This window comes from Papio anubis, chromosome 10 (assembly GCF_008728515.1).
Source record: "Papio anubis isolate 15944 chromosome 10, Panubis1.0, whole genome shotgun sequence".
Taxonomy (NCBI): Eukaryota; Metazoa; Chordata; class Mammalia; order Primates; family Cercopithecidae; genus Papio; species Papio anubis.
Window position 1 is genome coordinate 30,791,617 of NC_044985.1, and position 22,815 is coordinate 30,814,431.

At 37.9% G+C, this 22,815-nt stretch overlaps 1 long non-coding RNA gene across 1 annotated transcript in view; it reads left to right on the forward strand.

Moving 5' to 3' along the window:
• LOC103876225 overlaps window positions 1–22,815 on the forward strand; it is a 48,038-nt gene that overhangs the window by 11,305 nt on the left and 13,918 nt on the right. The window lies entirely within an intron of this gene.

The following is a 22,815-nucleotide window of genomic DNA, read 5'->3' on the forward strand; positions in this document are numbered from 1 at the left end:
AGAGGGCATTTCAGGCAAAGAAAATGGCATGAGAACAGGAACACAGGAGGAACATAAGCATGATGTAGGTGGGAATTACAGACGGTGTATAGGTTGCATGAGCATAAAGTAAAAGGCAAAGGGTAATAGGAGATCTGGCTAGAGTACAGGAAGGAACAAATTCAAGGAAGCAATGTTTATCACCTCCAGAGCTTAAATTTTAACAAATTACTGAATAAATTTTATTCATGGGAATTCCATGTTCAGATTTTTGTTTTGTGAAAAGTCCTTACTCTAGAAATATTATTAAAGATAAATTTTAGCAGAACAGGAATGGAGGCAAGAAGGTTGTTAAGTGAGAGTCTAGACAAGTGATGACAAGTTAGACTATCCTAGTTGTGATGAAGATAAGAGAGGAAAAGGGAATGGGAGACATAACATTAGGTAGTAATTTATAGGAACTGAAAGGTGAAGAAGTACCTATGTATTAAATTTGGCTCTTACTCTTCTAGATTTGGTGACAGCTGGGTGGATAATTATGTTATCCGTGTGAGACAGAACATAAAAGGAGGAACAAATTGAAGAATTATTTAAAAATTATTAGTTCAGGCTTGTATAAACGGAAATCTGAAGTACCCATGGGACAGCCAATTATAACAGTCACATATGTCATTAGATATGAGTCAAGAGTATATTGATAAAGAATTGAAAACCATCTTCCCATAGTAGGTAGCTGGAACTATGAGAAGGGGTAAAGTACCCAACAGACAACGTGTGAAGAGAAAGAGCAGGATTTTCAGCATTCAGAACTCAGGCTAGGGCATAGAAGCACAGTATTTCAGCTGAAGTAAAAATAACTTGGCTATAAAAGATAATACATAGTTTTACTCCATGTTCTCTTGAGGTAAGGGATATAAAATATGTATTTAGTTAAGGTTGTTGTTGGCTTTATCCTATGACATGGTAAACAGCTGATCTACTGAAGACTTTGCAAACTCAGGGAGTTGAGGTGAACCTCTGTTTCGATTTTCCCAGCAGTATACTCTGCACCCTTTCCAAAAACTGAAGAATTCATGTATCAGATTCTTAGTAGTCCTTTTAAAGGCCCTGCTCTTGATTTGTGGTAGAGTGGGGAACACCCTATACTTCTCCCACCTTGGAAGAGGTTATGACTCAAAGTATTATTAACAAACAACTCCCTCCAAACTGTTTTCCTCAATCTCCTGTCTTTTATTTTTAATATTTTATTTACTTATTTATTTTAATGTTTCTCAACATGAACAAGGGCTTCATGAGTCATCTGATTCTTGTTTTCTTTTTAAAATGATTCTGTATCTGTTTCGTTGTTTTTTGGTGGCTTGGTCACAATGTCTACTGTAACAAAGTAGAGATCTGTCCTTTTCACAAGAGCATGAGACTCTGAATGAGAGGGGTGGTATCTTTTCATCTTTGTGTCACCAGTCTTTAGCACAAGGTGAAGACTGAGAAAACAGGGATGATCAAGTCATCTCGGCGGGGAGGGTGACATTTTAAAATATGAAATCTGGTACCCTGTTTGGTAGATTCAAAGTCCCAATTAGAGAAAAGTATATTTAATTGGGCAGAGGTAGTGTCTCTCCAATTCAGAGAAATAAGAAATTGTGTTAATAGAGAGATATCTTTTAATTCAATGATTTGATATTGCTGATGGATCCCTAGTGAAAACCTCATATTACAGAGATTTATGAATGAACGTTACAAAAAAGGGACATGGGCTTAGAGTTGAAAAGGGTGACGATAATAATTATATAGGTATTTTACTGTGAAATCTTTTTACAGATTAAAGTAAATTTTAAATTTTCCAAATAAAACCTCATCTATCTAAAAATCTAAGTATCTTTAAATGAAATATTGGCTGTCTTAAGAAATGGTGGGCATTTTTTCATGAATAAGTAAACAAATGTTAGCCTTGAATTCAATTCCCTTCTGAATTTCTTTACTACCATACACAACAATGCAACCTACTTTCAAAACTAAAATCTGAAATAGAGATATCTTATTCAAGAGACTAACATAGTTCATTTTTCATTCTGATGGATATCTCATTTATTAGGCACAGAATTCACTGTGCTCCAGTGCCAAGAATTACTAAGCAACAGAACATATGTAGGCGGATGTGATGTTTGCATATTCACACAATATGACATTTATACCAAGATCAGAAGTATATTATTGCTGAAAAAGAGGCACGGTAGCAAAATGAGAGGTAGTAATATTCTTTTTTTGATAAGGTACCATTCACAGAAGTATCTTTATGATCTTAACAAATAACCCTCTGCTACAGAAAACAAGCAAATCCAGAGTGACATTTAAAACTTTCCGAGTTTAGTTTTTCCTAAATGCCAGGAAGGAAAACATACTGCTTGAAACGTGTTTTTATGCCTTCTATAGTATAACACCTAGTATGGCGTGAATACAAGAATTGCCTATCAGCCTGAGCTGAATACTAACTGTTTTACAGCATCAAAATTAGGAAATATTCTGGAGTGTTCTACTCAAGACATTTCCCTGGGGACCCTAAAACTTGGCAAACTGTCTCAATAAGCAGCTACTTCTATCTTTCTCTATGCTGAATATAGGAACCAAATATGAGGACAAGGTTGAATGTCTGAGTAAACATGACTATTAAAAAAAGAATGTTCCCAAAGCCAACTAAGACAAGAGGCAGCCCATTCAAACTGATGTGCAGTTTAAGGAAGTGACTCCAACACAGCGCCCCTTACAGCCAACCTATGACATGCCCATTTCAGTTGTACACCAACTTTTAGTACAATTCACAGACAGATTAAATGAATGAAGAGAGGATTTGGAGGAAATTCTCCCAGAACATCTCCCGGAACATGACGGGCTATTCTGTAGGCATATCACTAGGCTTTCATGAAGCACAATATTTTATGTAGGTGAAAATTTTGAGTTAATAGGTTACACATTTTTAAAACATCAAGCATTTCTTTATAGTCTTGTCTAAATATCCTCAACTGAAACCTTTTATGATTCGATAGGCATAGATTTCTAGAAAGAAGGGCTTCCTCTGGTAGTATTCTTTCATAATAGATGTATTTGCTAAACTTGTTTTTAATAAAACAAAAGATTCTGAGAACTGGACTCCTTTCTTCCTTCCCAGTGAGTAGATACTACAAGAGCTTTCCTAATTTGCTTAACTGTTTAAATATGACAGCTATGTCTCTTAGGGGAACCACCGCCACCCACACCCTCACCCCAACTCCCCTGAAAATTAACTGACCAAACTCTTATTTGAAGATGCCTGGGAAAGCAATCTTTGCTCCTATGCAGGGAGACTCAAGGCTCATTATAAACTTGCTACTACCTTGGCATAAAAATGTATGTTGGGTCCTAGACTAGAGTTTACAAAAGGAACAAGAAAATTAAAAGTAAGCCAACAACTGCTGATAGTTTTTCTTTTTCTTTTCTTTTCTTTTTTAGAAGTGCTATATGTTTTCTGATCACACTAGTCTGTCAACAGCATGATAGCACCACTATCAGTAGACATTTCCATTAGTATTGCAGGAATATGATAGCTATCATCACATGGAAAGCTGAACAGTCATGAGAATCGCTAGAATGCAGCTGAGCGCATGTTCCCATGTACTCTTTGCCAACTGAATTGATTTCTACAGCTGGGAGTAGTGGACCTATAAAAAGTTTCTCATCTCTCCTAAATTTAGATAAACGTGAGCATTATCTCTTTTTTTAAAAAGTGTTCAATTTAAAAGAATCTGATCTTAAGATCTTAACATAGAAAATTAAACAATTTTTGTTTTTATTTTTCTGATGAGGTCTCAAAAGATCATCCTGTGAGCAAAGCAAATGTATACTTGAACTACTTTCAGAAAGAAAAATATTTCTATTTTACCTCTAAATCTTCAGAGATATGTAGTAGGAAAGGCCATGAGTTATCCTGAATAAGAAGTTCTACCCTCACCAGGAGGACCTAACAATTATAAATACATACATCTGACATCAGAGCACCTAAATATATAAAGCAAAAAAAAAAGCTTTTTTAAAACACCACCAAAGGAGAAAAAAAAAAAAAGAAAAAAAAAATCATTTTCAGCAAAATCACCTGGATTGCTCATTTCTGGGCTTTATCCCAGGTTTACTAAAAACAAGTTACAAAACTAAGGCCCAGGTGTCTGCATTTTTAAGCATGCTTCTATTTCCATTTTGCTACACTATACATTTTGGAAAATACTGGATAAAAATTTGGAAATCAGAAATTAATGCTATTAGCTAAACTATTTTAATCATAATCATGTAATTTTCTTTTTTAGAAACAATAGGAAAGTTTATCAAATACAAGCATGAGAGCATATAATTCCAAAAAAAAAAAAAAAGACTCTTTAAAATCCACCTAAGAGCATCATGATATCTTCCTTTCCCTCTCAGAAATCCATGCATATCCAATAGATATTACTTAAATTAGCTTTTTAGAAATAGGTAATATCCATTGAGTGAATAGAATCAGTGTAGGTTCCCTGTTAGGGATTTACTAGTAATATAACTAAGCAAAATGAAAACAAAACTTAAAAAAAATTAAATTAAAAAATAAAGGTTGAAATGTCAACACTGGCAGAATATTTTAATTCAAAAGTAGGCAAACCATATTCCCCAGACCAAATCTGGCCCACTACCAATTTCTGTATAGTTATTAGGCAAAAATGATTTTTAAATTTCTAAATGGTTGAAAACTTACAAGGTACATTAATATTTTATGGTTTTCTATTAAACTGGGTTCTTTTATAGCCACTCTTCTATTTCTTTGCCCCAGGGTGACCTCCCTGTTGCTCAGGTCTCCTATTTGGAGAGCATCATGGTAACTTCCTTCCCCTCTCAGAAAAGCTTGTTTTGAATCCCAGTTGTCAAGGTCTGTGTTTCCTAGGAGCAATGCTTTTTTGTTTTGTTTTCTAATTTTATTTTAAGTTCTGGGATACATGTGCAGGATGTGCAGGTTTGTTACATAGGTAAACGTGTGCCATGGTGGTTTGCTACACCTATCAACCCACCACCTAGGTATTAAGCCCAACATGCATGAGCTATTTAGCCTGATGCTCTCCCTCTCTCCCTCCTACCCTGGGCCCAACAGGCCCCAGTGTATGTTGTTCCTCTCCCTGGGTTCATGTGTTCTCATTGTTCAGCTCCCACTTATAAGTGAGAACGTGTAGTGTTTGATTTCTATTCCTGTGTTAGTTTGCTGAGGATAATGGCTTGCCTCTCCAATCATGTACTTGCAAAGAATATGATCTCATTCCTTTCTATGAGTTCACAGTATTTCATCGTGTATATGTACCACATTTTCTTTATCCAGTCTATCATTGATGGGCATTTGGGTTTATTCCATGTCTTGCTCTTGTGAATAGTGCTGCAATGAACATATGCATGCCTGTATCTTTATGATTATATTCCAGAATGATTTATATTACTTTGGTTACATACCCAGTAATGGAATTGCTGAGTCAAATGATATTTCTGGTTCTAGAACCTTGAGGAATTGCCACACTGTCTTCCACAGTGGTTGAACTAATTTACATTCCCACCAACAGCTAAAAGTGTTCCTATTTCTCCACAGCCTCATCAGAATCTGTTGTTTCTTGACTTCTGAATAATTGCCATTCTGACTGGCATGAGATGCTATCTCACTGTGGTTCTAATTTGCATTTCTCTAATGATCAGTGATGTTGAGCTTTTTTCCATATGTTTGTTGGCTGCATAAATGTCTTCTTTCGAGAAGTGTCTATTCACATCCTTTGCCCACTTTTTGAAAGACCTCTTCAAGGACAACTTAAAAGCACTGCTCAAGGAAATCAGAAAGGACACAAACAAATGGAAAAGCATTCATGCTCATGGATAGGAAGAATTGATATCATGAAAATGGCCAAACTGACCAAAGTAATTTATAGATTCACTGCTATTCCCATGAAACTACCATTGACATTATTCGCAGAACTAGAAAAAAAAACTACTTTCAAATTCATATGGAACCAAATAAGAGGCCATAAAGCCAAGACAATCCTAAGGAGAAAGAACAAAGCTGGAGCCATCACACTTCCTGACTTTAAACTATACTACAATGCTACAGTAACCAAAAGAGCATTGTACTAGTACCAAAATAGACACATAGACCAATGGAACAGAATAGAGATCTCAGAAATAAGACTGCACATCTACAACCATCTCATCTTTGACAAACCTGCCAAAAACAAGCAATGGGGAAATAATTCCCTATTTAATAAACAGTGCTGGGAAAACTAGCCATATGCAGAAAGTTGAAACTGGACCTATTTCTTAACACTTTATACAAAAATTAACTCAAGGTGGATTAAAAACTTAAATGTAAAACCCAAAACTATAAAAACCCTAGAAGAAAATCTAGGCAATACCATTCAGGACAGAGGCACGGGCAAAGATTTCATGACAAAAACATGAAAGGCAATTACAACAGAAGCAAAAATTGACAAATGGGACCCAATTAAACTAAAGAGCTTCTGCACAGCAGAAGAAACTATCATCGGAGTGAAAAGACAACCTACGGAATAGAAGAAAATTTTTGCAATCTGTCTATCCATCTGACAAAGGTCTAATATCCAGAATCTACAAGGAACCTAAACAAATTTATAAGGAGCAATAGTTTTTATACTCCCAGGACCAGCATCACTATCTCACCTGGAACTTACTAGAAATGCAAATGGTTGAGTCTCTCTTCAGACCTTCTAAATCAGAAACTCTGAATGTGGGGCATAGCAAGCTTTGTTTAACCTCGCCTCCACATGATTTTGATGTACTCTAATATTTGAGAAACACTGCTACAGAACTGCTAGGTTAGTAGGATAAAAGATATTAATGTATATTAATTCTGGATATCAGCTCTCACAGATAATATTTGCATTTTAATAGATATCTTCCATGCTGAAGCAAACATAGTAAAATGTTAGTATAAAAAGTGCACGGACCAAAGATTACCATAGACTAAGTGGCTTATAAATAACATAATTTTATGTCTTACAGTTGTAGAGAACGAGAAGTTCAAAATCAAGGCACTGGTAGGTTCCGTGTCTGATGAATGGCCACTTCCTGGGTCATAGGTGCTGTCTTTTGCCGTGTCCTCAAATGGTGAAAGGGAGCTAGTGAGCTTTCTTGGGCCTCTTTTATAAGGGCGCTTTTTATGCCTTTCATAAGGGCTCCACCCTCATGACCTAATAGCTTCCCAAAGGCCCAACCTATTACCATCACTTGGGTTAGGATTTCAACATACGAATTTCCAGAAATACAAACTTTCAATCTATTGCAGAGCCTTTTTAAAGTATAGCTTTTAAGCAACAGTGACTTACTTTGCTCGGTGCTTGTAAGCATGGTCTAGAGACGTTGACTTTGTTTAAAGTGAAATCACCTGAGGCGTTTGTTCTCTTAAAATAATTGAATTTATGGGGCTGTGAGTTCCTCAGGTGATTCTAATATGTAATCAGGCTTGATCACTGCCAGCCTTGGCCATTGGGTCTTAAACTTTAGCCTGCATTAGAATTACCTAGAAGGACTGTTACAATACAGATTGCTGGACCCACCCTGAGTTTCTGAGTCAATAGGTCTAAGATGAGGCAGAAAATCTGCATTTCCAAAATTTAGCCGCTCCTGGTCTGGGAAGACAATTTGAGAATTTTTGTAGTGATCCCTAGTGATCAATTCTATTTTCTGGAAGCAAAGTGGGAGGTAGTGAACCTATTGCCACACAGGATTTCAAATGTAGTTAAAGTGATATTTAAATTCATTTATTTGTTAGGTTGCTCATACACTCCTGTAGCAAATATTGTTACACGTGACTTACTACCTCTTCTAGCTCATTTTCACTCTGTAGCCAGGCTTTCTATGAACAAAAGTAAATTCAGAAGGAAATTTATTTTAATATTACAACACCTCATTTTCTCCAAAGTGACTTATCTAACACCTTCACTTAAAAAAAATTTCCATATTTCATTTCAATAGCAACACCTTTACTTTTAAAAGCAAAAAAGTTCCTGGAAAGTGAAATAGATAACACTAAGTACAAAATTTATGTGGTCAAGAGGATTTGCTTTACTCAGAGGGAAGCCTTCAAGTTCTTACTCCGAATCAAATTACTCCCAATTTATTTAATATTTTAACTGGGTTGATAATCTGATTTCTCAGTTTGCAACAGATTAAAATCAGAAAATTGCAGGGTGAGCAATTAATAAAGGAAATAAAAAATGAAAGCTAACGGTTTAAAAGTAGAGCAAAAACAATGATAAAAAGCAAACAGAAGTGGCCAGGCATGGTGGCTCATGCCTGTAATACCGGCACTTTGGGAAGCCGAACTGGGTGGATCACTTGAGGTCAGGAGTTTGAGACCAGCCTGGCCAACATGGTGAAACCTTGTCTCTACCAAACAATACAAAAATTAGCTGGATGTGGGGGTGTGTACCTGTAGTCCCAGCTACTTGGGAGATTGAGGTGGGAAAACTGTTTGAACCCAGGAGGCGGAGGTTGCAGTGAGCCGAGATTGCACCACTATACCACCCCAGCCTGCGTAACAGATTAAGACCCTGTCTCAAAAAAAAAAAGAAAAAGAAAAAGAAAACAGAAGAATTTAAGAGGTGAAAAACTTTAGTACACTTACATTTGAATGCTCCTAGGAAAAGGTGCATCCAGGCAAAGTTAAACTGTAGGACAGAAATGCATTGCATTAAGGCATCAAGGGCAAGGATACAACTTACCGGCTGCTGGTGCTCTTCCATGAACTAACTTTTAATCTTCATATCACTTTTGCAGAAGAGTCAGAGTTATATTATCTTCATGCTCACTTCATAGATGAGGAAAATAAAGCATGGAGAGATTAAGTAATCTGTCCAAAATCAGACGGCCAAAAGGGCAGAGAGGACATTTGAACCCAGAGTTGTGCTCCACTCTGTGTGACTGACCACACTCTATACCTGTCCTGTCATGGCAGCTTTGTTATTAATTATTCCTATCCTCTTGAGTAAGGTGGTAACCATGGAATGTGGTGTATATATGGGTGGAGGGTGGTAGGTAGGTTAATGTTTTTCTCTGTCTCTCTCAATCTCTCTCTCTCTCTCTCTCTATATATATATATAAAATAGTTAAAACAATATATTAAAGAAGACAATGATTGATTCAAGCGGGTATCTTAAATGCAACTGGAAAAACACTCGAGATTTCATCTGTCCATCACTGGTCTTTATCTTAGGATTTTTAGCAGTTCTACAATTTAAAAAAAAAAAAATGTGTCTCAGGAAAAAAAAAATAATTTCCAGAAACTTTCTCAAGAATTTTTGAATATGTATTTCAGAACTATTGCAAAAACAAATTTTAAAAATTGCTTTTTTATTTTCCAGTAGAGCCAAATAGATACATAGCCATTATGATTGTCAGCCAACAGCATGCAGACTCCATGGGAAATAAAATAACCATCCAAAGAACACAGGCTTCTGTTTGTTGAATCAAAAGAACAGTTCTATTAGCAGTGTGACAGAATTAATAAACATTTGGTTTTGCTCTAACATTCAGCCAGTGGAAAGCCACACTACAAAGCCTGCAGTATTTCTAACGATATATTTTTTAAACTTTTGTTTGGCAAATTAAATGTGAACATTCCAATCATCAGGACAAATAGTTTTTTTTTGTTTTTTTTTTTTTGTTTTTTTTTCCTTTTTTGTACAATTAATTAGTAAGTTAAGCATACTGCTGACAATTCCTTAAATTTCCTGAAACATTCTCTAGGACTGGATGATTTTCAATGCATATGGAAAAGAAAAGTCATTTGGGAGGAAGTTGCTTTTATTTGAAGAATGTGGAATTCTTAAGGGATTAAAAAGAGAAACAAGAGTTGGACTGGCTTAGTTTAACCAAAGATTCAGCTTTCTCTGAAAGTCCCCCATCAGTGCATTCATGTTTGTCTATTTATCCCACTGTCCCAAGTGAGTGAATTTTTTTTTTTCTTTTTTGAGACAGAGTCTCGTTCTGTCGCCCAGGCTGGAGTGCAGTGGCAGGATCTCGGCTCACTGTGACCTCTACCTCCCGGGTTCAAGAGATTCTCCTGCCTCAGCCTCCTGAGTTGCTAGGATTACAGGCACATGCCATCACACCCGGCCAATTTTTTGTATTTTTGTAGAGACGGGGTTTCACCATATTGGCCAGGCTGGTCTCAAACTTCTGACCTCAAGTGATCTGCCTGCCTCGGCCTCTCAAAGTTTTGGGATTACAGGAGTAAGCCACCGCTCCTGGTGTGAATGAAAACCCATCTCACTATCACAAGTTAATAAAACTAACTTTTGATTAAAGAAAGCTTTAAGTAATGTGGAAATAAACTCTTGGTTTTTCTGTTGAGAAGGGAGAGGCACTGCTTAAAGAATTATGTCGGTTGGGCCAGGTGCGGTGGCTCACACCTGTAATCCCAGTACTTTGGGAGGCCTACATGGGCAGATCACCTGAGGTCAGGAGGAACTGAGGCCAGCCTGGCCAACATGGAGAAACCCTGTATCCACGGAAAAAAAATACAAGAAAAGAGCCCAGCATGGTGGTGCCGAGCCTGTAATCCCAGCTACTTGGGAGGCTGAGGCAAGAGAATCACTTGAATCCAGCAGGCGAGTGAGCCGAGATAGTGGCATTGCACTCCGGCCTCGGGGACAGAGCAAGACTACTCCCTCTCAAAAAAAAAAAAAAAAAAAAAAGAGAATTATGTTGGTCAAACTTTTCTCTGCCACTAGTCCATAGTTACAGTGCTTTAGCAAGTGCTGTTAAAAAAAAAACAAAAAAAAAACCAAGATATTTTCCTCAGGAAAATATGTGCTGTCCCCATAGTTTCCTCTCTCTTAATGGTAGAATGTTTTTCTCCTGGGCGAGAATACACTTCACCTTCTCATTTTCATTAACAGAATGACAACCCTACCTAAGGTCCTTCTGGTCTAAAAAGTCTATGAAGTTGTATTATATGAAATTATATTAAGCCAGTATCATATCATATCTGCACATCAGAAATTAGAATGACTTTAAACTGATACCACTTTAACTTCTAATTAAAGTCTTCTGGAGAGAAGCAATAAAGAAGAGGTTCTAATGAATATACGTATTCTCTGTTCTGATCTTATATCTCCTAAGAATCACAGGAAGCTTCCATATTTGAACTTCATTCATTTAACTTCCCATGTAATAATTCCCCATCTCTGAAGTATACTCTTAAATGCTCTGACCTTAAATTTACCCATCTCCTTTTTTTTTAAAAAAAAAAAAAGCCCATGACAGTCATTTCTGCATTTATTTTAAAACTACTGTAAAGAGCAATATTCATTATATTACTCTGCACTTTCTACATAAAATTCCAAATAATAAATTTGTTTTTTAAATTTGATTTTAAAATCAGTTGTTCATTGACAATTTTGAGACTTCTCATATATATTATATATTATATATATATATATTTGGCCACAGTTACTAGGAAACTCACAGGCAAACTAATGCCCATTGATAGCAAATGTATGAAACTTCATGGTCAGAATATTGATTTGTTTCCTTTATATTGATTTAATTCTTGTTACTAATCTTTGACCTATATGTCTTTAAGTTTTCTCAAAATTGTTTTTGAAAAAAGGGTGCATAACGACAGCCAAAATCAGCTTTCTTTTATCTTTTAAGTAAAATCACAGGTAGTTTCACACATCAAGTTATATCAGCTATTGTGATGGACCTTGAAAAATACATTTTTCTCTGCAATATTTGTTTTTTTTTTTACACTAGGAGTATAATCAATAAATAAGCACTCACTATCAATCTCCAAAATATATAGTCATATTTCATTTTCAAAACTAAACACTTCTTGTGATGAATTACAGTCATTAGCAAGATGATTGTACAGAAACTTCAGACCATTTGGACATGACTGAGCAGCAGTCAGAAAAGGTGGGAGGGGGCAGAGGCATTTCTGTTCCAATTATTTTCTGGTTCTCAGATGTAAATATTTCTGAACCTATGCATCTCTGCTTGACATTCCATCAAACTAAATTTTAAAAATATTTTCAACATTTTTGTTGTCATCGTCCTATTTCCATATGAGAGAAGATTTTTCTCCATGTCAAGCTTTTCCTTGGTACCCAGGGCAGGCCACTCCCCTACCACAGCCTAATCCAGTAAGTAGACAGATCCAATCCTGAGAAGTCAACACCAAGAAGAATGCATTCTACATGTATCAGTATTATAGTATTTTATGGAAAAGTTGCCTCATCCAAATTTAGATTTTCATTGAATCAGTGAGTGGCCAGAGCTTCAGAGGGGATGCCAAATGAAATGCTGTCTTATGAAACACAAGGACCAAGAGTTAGAAAATTAACCTAACTGGACCTTCCATATTGGTTTCACCCAGAGACTTCAAGATGCCTGGCTAAAGAAGCAGGGATAGCCAATATATGAAAGCATCTAATTCTGATTTTCTCATCATCAAATTAACCAAGAGCTTTAAGCGTCATGGCCTTCTGCTTGGAATTAACTCATTCAGTCTAATTTTTTAAAAACTCTTTTCCTATGCATCTCTAATTAAACACTTATCCCCTTCCCTAGCCTTACCCCAACCCACTTTTTAAACTCTCTTCTAGTTCACTAGCTTTCAAACTTTAGTGAGCATAAGAATCACTATGAAGGCTTGTTAAACCCTCTTATTGGGCTCCAGCCTAAGTTTTTTATTTGTAAGTCTAGTGTGGGACCTGAGCATTTACTTTGCTAACAAGTTTCAGCTGATGCTGAAGCTGTTGGTCCTGAAACCAGAGTTTAAAGAATTACAACTAAATACTATCAAACCCACCAGAGAGAAGATAGAAATCCCTACCTGAGCCAGGTGAGGTGAGTCACGCCTGTAATCCCAGCACTTTGGGAGGCTGAGGCAGGTGGATCACCTGAGGTCAGAAGTTCGAGACTAGCCTGGCCAACATGGTGAAACCCCGTGTCTACTAAAAGCACAGAAATTAGCTGGGCATTGTGGTGGGTGCCTATAATCCCAGCTACTTGGGAGGATGAAGAGGGAGAATCGCTTGAATCCAGGAGGTAGAGGTTTCAGTGAGCCAAAATCACACCACTGCACTCTAGCCTGGGCGATAGAGCGAGACCCCATCTCAGACACACACACACGCGCGCACACACACACACACACACACAAAACAAAACAAAACAGAAAAATCCCTACCTGATTTCCCAGTGAAGCTGGCGACTTCAATGACCTGCACCTGGAGCTGGCAATCTGCTGTTTTTACTCAATCTTGATCCACAGGTTGATTCTTTTTTTTTTTTTTTTTTGAGACGGAGTCTCGCTCTGTCGCTCAGGCTGGAGTGCAGTGGCCGGATCTCAGCTCACTGCAAGCTCCGCCTCCCGGGTTCACGCCATTCTCCTGCCTCAGCCTCCCGAGTAGCTGGGACTACAGGCGCCCACAACCGCGCCCGGCTAATTTTTTGTATTTTTAGTAGAGACGAGGTTTCACCGTGGTCTCGATCTCCTGACCTTGTGATCCGCCCGCCTCGGCCTCCCAAAGTGCTGGGATTACAGGCGTGAGCCACCGCGCCCGGCCCCACAGGTTGATTCTCTACACATAGTACAGGGTTGCTAGATGTGAAGACCACATCCACAGGCCTTTCTGAGCTTTTTAGGCATGGCCGTCCTCCCACATCCTTCAGGTCTCCTTCCCAGTATTAGTTTCTCCTGTTATCCCTTAGGTAAAAATTCTTTTCTTTCTTTCTTTATTTATTTTTTTGAGACGGTGTCTCACTCTGTCACCTAGGCTGGAGTGCAGTGGCGCAATCTTGGCTCACTGCAACGTCCGCCTCACGGGTTCAAGAGATTCTCCTGCCTCAGCCTCCTGACTGAGTAGCTGGGATTACAGGTGCACACCACCACACCCGGCTAATTTTTGTATTTTCAGTAGAGATGGGGGTTCACCATGTTTGTCAGGCTGGTCTTGAACTCTTGACCTTGTGATCCGCTCGCCTCGGCCTCCCAAAGTGCTGGGATTTCAGGCATGAGCCACAGCGCCCAGCCTGGTAAAAATTATTTATATCAGGACCTCTCTCCCACGTGTACAACTAACTTCTAGCTTTGTATCCCTTTATATCTCATCTCCTTTGGCCACCATTCTGCCAACGAAAAGAAAGTTATGATATTATTGAACACCGTGAGCATTTAAGTCAAATAAAATCTTCATACGTATGAATGAGTCTGCATGTGCTAGTGTTAACTAAACATATTCAATTCTAAAAGGTGATGTATTAAACTCCTCAAGTACAAGAATGAAAAACAAAGTAGACATTTTTATCAATACATCTCTAACTCTATCTTGGTCTTTTTTTTTTTTTTTTTTTAATGCTTTTTGGTATTTCAATCCCAGCCTTCAACACTAGAAGAAGAATCAAATACAGTTGGAATTTTCTGACATGTTCACATATTTGTTGAATATAGCTGGCATATATTCATGGTGTTAAGCATATTACTATATCTGGGTTTGGGAAGAAGATATAAACTTTGTTTATGGGCATATACAAAATCAATGACACATGGCAAAATAATATAACTGCCACAGAAAGATACAAAGGAAGTGTGCTATGGAAGGCCAAAGAGGAGAGCAATCACTTCTGACTAGAAATGTTTCAGGGGATATAAAGCAGTTAATACTTGAGACAGTTCTTCTGTAAGATATGGAAGAGTCAGAAATGTGTAAGAGCTAACAATAAAATGGTATTCATCCCCAAATAATAATTCCAATGATCCAGGAAAACCAATCAGCATTCCCACGCTATCCCTCCCACCAGAGTCTTTCAATGAGAGACAGGATTTGTTGTTAGAGGATCTGGTCCAAGCCCTTCTATTAATATAATGGCATCAATATTAAAGACAGATTTTTACAGATGTGATATAAGGATCAAATGACATAGTGTCTATGAAAAGAGTTTTATAAACTGCAGAGCTCTATATAAAGATCTTTAGGACTTGTCATACACTTATTTGGGTTGTCCGGTTGTGACTTGCATTTTCAGAATAGACCAATCATCTTGGCACCACTGTAAGAAGTAAGTTCAGTTGTCTTCTCAGTGAGAGGCTCCTGACCAGCCACCCAAGAGCTCTGGTCTCACTCCATGAGGATCAAGCTATACACTGAGAACACTAACTTGTCCACTGTCCATAGCCACAGCTGTGGACTCTGAGCAGCTCATACCTAAAAGCCAACACAGAAGAGGAAACAAAGTAAACCATCCTCCCCCCATTTAAAGTTCTAGGTCTACTTCTAACAGCTTGCCTAACTTATGCTTTGATCTCCCAAAGCCTTTCTGAACCTTCCAACCTTCATGTAATTCTTGGGTTGAATTTATGGCTTTCCTTATCACCCATAGCCACCAAGTCCTTTGCAGACCCCTAACTCTGGATCCAGCCTGACTTACCACCTACTGCCATGCTCCTACCACTTAGATTTCTAGATCTTATCCTTGGCCAGCTATGCTACGTAACAGCTTCCTTTTTCCCATGTTCAAAATGGTAGTTTACTGTCATTCTCTTGAAAAGAATTGAGCTAGTAGAGTCTTAATGTTCTCTGTGCTGCACAGGCAGTAGGTGTAATTGCATATAGAGATAAGCATCATATGTTTTTACAAGGTAAAAATAATTATGCAAGCACATTTTTCAAATCTATGATTGATATATATTTAAATTAAAAGTAATACATTCAAGTTAGATCACAAATCTTAGGTTACTTCAGTGAGGTAAATATTAAATTATCAAAATGACAACTGCTGTTTTGGCATTGCCAAATTAATAAGAAGTCCAATGCAAGGCTCCAGAAGCAAGAGCTCTTCAGCAGGTTGGAAGGAAATCAATTAAAAAACGGAAGGAATGGCTTAGAGTGGAATAAGTGGAACAAGCTGATACCAAAGACCTGAATAGGAAGTAAGATCAAGATGATTATAAAAGCAGATGACTTTTTGGTATGGCTTATCTGCTACTAATGAGCTATGCAAACTCATCTGTCATACCTCAATTGAATCAATTCAATAACAAGTCTCCTTGCCTATGAGCTTGGCCCTCCTAAACCTGTAGCCAGAGACACCTTTCTAAATTCAGATCATGCCGTTGACTAGCTGAAAGCTCTCTAGAGGCACTTTGTTACTCTCAGGATAGAAGCCAAGATTCCTAATTTGGTCCACAAAATAATTCATGATATGCTACTTCCTTCTTCTTTTACTTCATCTCTCTACATCTCTAACCCCCTCTTAAATTCTTTTCCCTAACATATATTTGTAATACTAAAACATTTATGGTTAAAAAGAAAGTTCTAAATTCAAATCCTGATTCTTCTATACACTTAGTTTTTGTCAAGTTGCTGAACCACTCTGAAATCAATTTCCTTATGTTTTAAAATGGGTAGATTATGATAAAAAATACCTGCCATCAATGTTTTGGAAGAGAAGTAAAGATATCATCATAAGGGATCTACTATTATGTATTTAATAAATCTCAGTTATTGCTATGACCCCTACCCAATAGACATACAAGATCTACAGTTGTTGAACAATCCATATCCGAACACCATACATATATCTAAACACTTACCTGTACTCTGCCTTACTAACTCATTTTGACACTTAGCCTACGAGCTACTCCCTTGAGGAAGACCTCGTTGATGACTTTAGACTGAAAAAAGCTGCTCATTGTTCCTGCAGTGCTTGCTCTGTAGAGGGCACATTAAAATTTGATCTTTGTGGAGGGCAATCAAAAGCTGGTTTGCATATACACCTTTCCTTCCAGACTGCAGCTCTTCAGGGCAGGCAGGCACTATGCCCTGTCTCTGCATAGCCTCAGTGCCTATTGACTGCTAAGTTCCTTAATAACAGTAATAAACTTTTCAAAAATGAATTAATGATGATCAGAGAGCATATGCCAACCATGCTTTGGCTTTAAAATAGAGGCAAGTAGACATGAAATCTAAGTGTCTGCCTCCCCACTCCACCCCCTCAAGACTATACTAGTATTTGAATGAAGAATTCCCAAAAGTATGCTTTCTTCACTGCCTGGAAGGTAGAGAGGACTTAAGATGCCAGGAGAGGCCATGTCTACTCAAAGGTTATACTGGTTGAAGTGCTAGAAATTTCAGGTAGATTTTGGGAGGCAAGTATCTTAATAGCTCAAGGGGAGAAAAGTAATATTAAGAGAATCTCATGAGGCCGCCCCTCATAAGCCAGGTTGTGACAAAGATGACAGATTAAATTTCTAAGTTTCATACCATTTTTTTCCTTTCCTTATCAGCAAATTATAATGTGAACATTGTTGCTGCAATAATTAATTAATTGTAGTGCATTCACCTTTACAGGCTTAGTGGTAAAACCTTGTGACCCCAATATTTAAATATATGCAAATTTAAATCCCCAGAGTGATTTTTTAAATCTGCTCCAAGCACTAGCTCCAATTCCAAATTCTAGTGGTGTCTCTAAGGAGTGCCTAATCCTCTTCACAGAGAAACTAGGGGTTAAATCATGAGGACTGGGAAAGTTTACAAAACATACACTGGCAGGCATATTCCTTTTTCTCTATTATTTCTCAGAGGGGGGAAAAAAAGGCGGAGGACAGAAGGGAGGAGAGATAACACATTTTATATCTGTGTGATGTGATTAGGGGACACTGTAGCAGAAAAGAGACCAGTAGCAGCAGCAGCAGCAGCAGCTCCGCCACCATTGACCCAGGAAACAATGTGCTGAGAATGAACAGAAATCAGCAGCTGGTGAACAGAATGTGTCTGTACATGATATGGGACAGGAGATGTCTGATGGATGGCATAGAACCAGCACGTGAAACTCATCTCTCCACCCTTTCCATGCCAAAAAAATGAACTACATGAACAAAACCAAGATGGTCAGGTTTACCATTGCATTAATAGTTGGAATGAGGAGATTAATATAGATTAAATGGTTAGACTGGAAACGTGCTCCCTTGTCATTACCCAAAAGCCAATAATATTGAAGGGAAACTGGCAAATTCTTTCATTCATCTTACAAACATTTATTGAGCACTTACCATTTGCCAGGCACTGAATTTGACATTGGAAACACAAAGAGAAATAAGATATAATCTCTGTCCTATGGTAAATTAGTCTTGTAGAGGCTATGACATGAAAACACATAAATGAAATATATTCTTAACAGAGATGATATTATAGAAATACAAGGCAGAGCTGAGCATAATGGAGAGAATTATTATTCATAATTGGCTGGTGATAGAATTTACACAGACTTCCTCCAGAAGGAGAGGCTTTGAGTCTCAACAGGTGAGTAGTTCCCAGTCTTATGATACAGAGAAAACCTTGCGAGGAAGCATTAGGAGAAATATAACAGAATGAAGAACTGGGCTCAAAGCAGCTTCTACACACTCCACATGTAACTTTCTGTGGCTTCTGATTTGAGTTTTCAAATTATTCTCAAATATTATATTCACTGTCACCTTTTTCTACCCTAAATTCCGAGGCACAAAAGCCACAAAATTTATATTAAAATATTTTAATATAAAGTTTTTATATATTTATGAATACATAAACATATAAATATATAAACTTTACATGAAAAAATATATTTTTGATATGATATATTTGATGCATTGTGGTTTGCTGCACTCATCAACCTGTCATCTACATTGGTATTTCTCCCAATGCTATCCCTTCCCTAGCCCCCTAGCCCCCAACAATCCCCAGTATGTGATGTTCCCCTCCCTGTGTCTATGTGCTCTCATTGTTCAACTCCCACTTATAAGTGAGAACAGGCAGTGTTCAGTTTTCTGTTTTTGGGTTAGTTTGCTGAGAATGATGGTTTCCAACTTCATCCATGTCCCTGCAAAGGACATGACCTCATCTTTTTATGGTTTCATAATATTCCATGGTGTATATGTGCCACATTTTCTTTATCCAGTCTATCATTGATGGGCATTTGGGTTGGTTCCAAGTCTTTGCTATTGTGAACAGTGCTGCAATAAACATACGTAGTATGTGTCTTTATAGTAGAATGATTTATAATCTTCTGGGTATATACCCAGTAATGGGATTGCTGGGTCAAATGGTACAAGCCTGGAACATCTTTTTGTGCCAGAAAGTAAAGAAATACTAAAATAATAATGGGAAAAAATGTCAAAAGAATATGGGGGTTAGTAGGAAAGGCTTCCACTGGACAAGTCTGAAATGATTTGAGCATCAAAATAAATAATAGCTGTAATAGATAGTAATCCTTTGAGTAAAATAGGAATTCATCAATTCATACTGTTATAAATACCATGGTGGGTTTGTATTGTGTCAACCTGGCCAATCTGTAACTACATTTCCAAGAAGTCCCTTCCCTGCATAATTCTGAATTAGCATGAGCCAGTATATGAACAGAAGTATTCCTTTATGCTTAGAAGGTTGGTGCAAGGAACAAGATGCTGTTACAGCTCATTCAGATTATTGGCTCACCTTGTGTCAAGAAGGTGCAACCAGGTCTGCAGGTCACCATACCTGTGAGATCTTTGGCCTCCATCTCTCTGGTGCCTGGAGAGGTACATGGTCAAGGGCACTGACTCTTCTCACAGAACATCCCAAAATCTAAGTTGGAGGCTTGGAGGTGATGAGAGACCAAGGGAATCCATTCTATCCCTATAGATTCTAGCTTATCCTTGCTTCCCCGACTTTATGTTCATTGACCTTTCCTGATTGTCCTGTAGGATTCAGAATCCAGCTCCAGACACAGAAACAAAAGGTTCACAAGACTGTGCAACCAGTTTCCACTATTGCGTTTGGTGATATTCTTATAATAAATCATATATGTGTGTGTGTGTGTGTGTGTGTGTGTGTATCCTAGTGTCTTGTTTCTCTGCACAAAACCTGATCAGCACAAATACATGAAGAAAGGACAAAAGGAAGGATAAAGGTAGGAAGGATAAAGGAAGGAAGGAGGGAGGGACAAAAGGAATGAAGTAGGGAAGAGAGAAAAGAAGGAAAGGAGGAAGAAAAGAAGTAAGGGGAGAAGGAAGAAAAAAGGGAGAGAGGAAGGAAGGAAGAGAAGGAAGGCAGGAAGGAAGGAAGGACTGTACTGTTCAGTGAAAATCTCAAAGCATATTCCCACAAGATACTTAGTTATTCATTAATCAATGAGCACAATTTTTTATTAATTAGCTCTACAGTGAAGAAGCCTAGCAGAAGCTGTATTACTCATAAATTTAGTAATAAAATTTAACTAAGTAATAAAATTTTAGTAATAAAATTTAACTACCAGTAGTAGTAACATTACCAATGTTGCGTACAACCTGATGTGATATAATGAGATAAACACAGCATTGTTTTTGAGGTAAACCTGCTGAAAGTAAGGTTTCAGTAGGCATACCTTTCAGGTATACTTTGTTTTTTGTTTTTGTTTGTTTTTTTGTTTTGTTTTGAGACGGAGTCTCGCTCTGTCGCCCAGGCTGGAGTGCAGTGGCGTGATCTTGGCTCATACAACCTCTGCCTCCCAGGTTCAAGCGATTCTCCTGCTTCAGCCTCCTGAGTAGCTGGGACCACAGGCGCCCACCACCACGCCTGGCTGATTTCTGTATTTTTAGTAGAGGCGGGGTTTCACCATATTAGCCAGGATGGTCTCGATCTGCTGACCTCATGATCCGCCCACCTCGGCCAAAGTGCTGGGATTACAGGCCTGAGCCACTGCGCCTGGCCATGTATACCTTGTTTTATTGCACTTTGCTTTATTACACTCCACAGATTTTGTGTGTGTGTGTGTGTGTGTGTGTGTGTATTTAAGAAATCAAAGGTCTATGGCAACATTGCATCAAGCAAGCCTATTGGTGCCATTTTTTTCCAACAGCATATGCTCACTTTGTGTCTCTGGGTCACATTTTGTCAACTCTTGGAGTATTTCAAACTTTGTCATTACTGTTATATCTGTTATGGTGATCCACGATCAGTGATTTTTGATGTTACTTTTGTAACTGCGGGGGATGGGGTGCCATGAACCATGCCCATAAAATATGGTGAATTTAATCGTTAAATGTTGTGTGTGTTCTGACTACTCCACCAACTGGTTATTTTCCTCCATCTCTCTTCCTCTGCTCAGGCCTCCCTATTTCTGAAGACACAACAATATTGAAATAAGGCCAAGTAATAACCCTACAATGACCTCTAAGTGTTCAAGTGAAAGGAAGAATCACATTTCTCTTACATTAAATCAAGAGCTAGAAATAATTAAGCTCAGTGAGGAAGGTATGTCAAAATCTGAGATAGGCAGAAAGCTAGGCCTCTTGTGCCAAATGGTTCGCCAAGTTGTGAATGCAAAGGCAAAGTTCTTGAAGGAAATTAAAAAGTGCTTCTCCAGTGAATGCTCAAATGATAAGAAAGCAAAACAGCCTCATTGCTGATAAGGAAAAAGTCTTAGTGGTCTGGATAGAAGATCAAAGCAGCCACAACATTCTCTGAAGCCAAAGCCTGATCCAGAGAAAGGTCCCAACTCTTATCAATTTTATGAAAGCTGAGAGAGGTGAGGAAGTTGCAGAAGAAAAGGCTGTAGCTAGAAAAGTTTGGTTCTGGAGGTTTAAGGGAAAAAAATGGCCTTTATAACATAAAAGTGCAAGGTAAACTAGCAAGTCCTGAAGTAAAAGCAGCAGCAAGTGATCCAGAAGATCTAGCTAAGATCACTGGTGAAGGAGGCTTCAATATACAACAGATTTTCAATGTAGATGAAACACCCTTCTATTGAAAGAAATCCTTTATATGAGACTTTCATAGCTAGAGAAGTCAATGCCTGGCATCAAAGCTTAAAAAAAAAAAAACAACAAAAAACTAGGCTAACACTCTTTTTAGAAGCTAATGTAGCTGGTGACTTTAAGTTAAAGCCAATTCTCATTTGCCATTCTAAAAATCTTAGACCCTTAAGACTGATGCTAAATATACTCCGCTTGTGCTCCATAAATGGAACAACAAAGCATGAATGACAACACATCTGCTTTATAGCACATTGCTTACAGGAATATTTTGAGCCCACTATTGAGACCTACCACTTAGAAATTAAGCTTTCTTTCTAAATATTACTGCTCATTGACCATGTACCTAGTCACCCAAGAGCTCTGATGGAGATGTACAAGGAAATTAATACTGTTTTCATACCTGTTAACATAATACCCATTATGCAGCCCATAGATCAAGGAGTAATTTTGGCTTTCAAGTCTTATTACTTAGGAAATACTTTTCATAAGGCTATAGCTGCCTAAGGGAGGGATTTCTCTGATGGATCTGGGCAAAGTTAATTGAAAATCTTCTGGAAATGAGTCACCATTCTAGATGCCAGTAAGAACATTCATGATTTATTGGAGGAGTTCAAAATATCAACATTAACCGGAGTTTGAGAGAAGTTTTTCCAAAGCTCATGGATGACTTTGAGGGGTTCAAGACTTCAGTAGAGGTAGTAACTACAGTTGCGGTGGAAAGTGCAAGAGACGTAGAATTACAAGTGGAGACTAAAGATGTGACCAAATTGCTGCAATCTCATAATAAAACTTGAATGGATGAGGAGTTATTTCTTATGGACGAGCAAAGAAAGTGGTGTCTTGAGATGAAGTCTATCTTTGGTGAAGATGCTATGAACACTGTTGAAATCACGACAAAGGTTTTAGAACATTACATAAACTTACTTGATAAAACAGCAGCAGGGTTTGAGAGGATTGGCTCCTATTTTGAAAGTTTTACTGTGGGTAAAATGCTATCAAAGAGTATTATATGCTACAGAGAA